Source organism: Tamandua tetradactyla, chromosome 21 (genome assembly GCF_023851605.1).
Source record: "Tamandua tetradactyla isolate mTamTet1 chromosome 21, mTamTet1.pri, whole genome shotgun sequence".
In the NCBI taxonomy this organism is placed as follows: Eukaryota; Metazoa; Chordata; class Mammalia; order Pilosa; family Myrmecophagidae; genus Tamandua; species Tamandua tetradactyla.
The window spans coordinates 30324405-30325017 of NC_135347.1; the positions used below are offsets into that span (position 1 = coordinate 30324405).

Genomic DNA, 613 nt, shown 5'->3' on the forward strand with positions numbered 1-613 from the left:
AAGTTTCCTTTCACATATCTGAAGTGGTATAATATCATTGAAAATAGTCTGTAGTAAGTGACATATTTATATGATAAAACCTACTGAACGACTGAAATAATTCTTTTTTTTTTTTGACATGGACAGGTTCCGGTAATTGAACCTGGGTCTCCAGCATGGCAGGTGAGAATTCTGCCACTGAGTCACCATTGCACTGCCCTCTTTTTTTTTTAATTATACAGTCAAAAAAATATGGAATGCTTCATGAATCTACATGTCATCCTTGTACAGGAGTCATACTAATTTTCTCTGCATCATTCCTGTTTTAGTATATGTGCTGCTGAAGCAAGTACAATTCTTAAATATAGATTACAGATAAGAAGGAGATAAAATGGAATCATAGAAAATAATTAATGCAAATGAAGGCAGAAAATAAGAATAAAGTGAAAAGGAAAAAATAAGTGTTAGGAAATTAATTGAAAAAATGATAGGCTTAAACCTATTCATGTAAATAATCACAATAAACATAAATAGTCTAAATACCACAATTAAAAGATTATCTATCATTTTGGATTCAAAAGTAAGTGTGAATTTCATGCTGCTCGAAGAAACATACTTTAAATCTAAGGACATA

The 613-nt window shown here is 30.3% G+C and overlaps 1 non-coding gene across 1 annotated transcript; it reads right to left on the reverse strand.

The window, feature by feature from the left end:
- Positions 1–225: 225 nt before the first annotated feature.
- Positions 226–332, reverse strand: LOC143665810 (U6 spliceosomal RNA). Its single transcript, XR_013167216.1, has one exon. It is a non-coding gene; the product is annotated as a U6 spliceosomal RNA (small nuclear RNA).
- Positions 333–613: the final 281 nt, after the last annotated feature.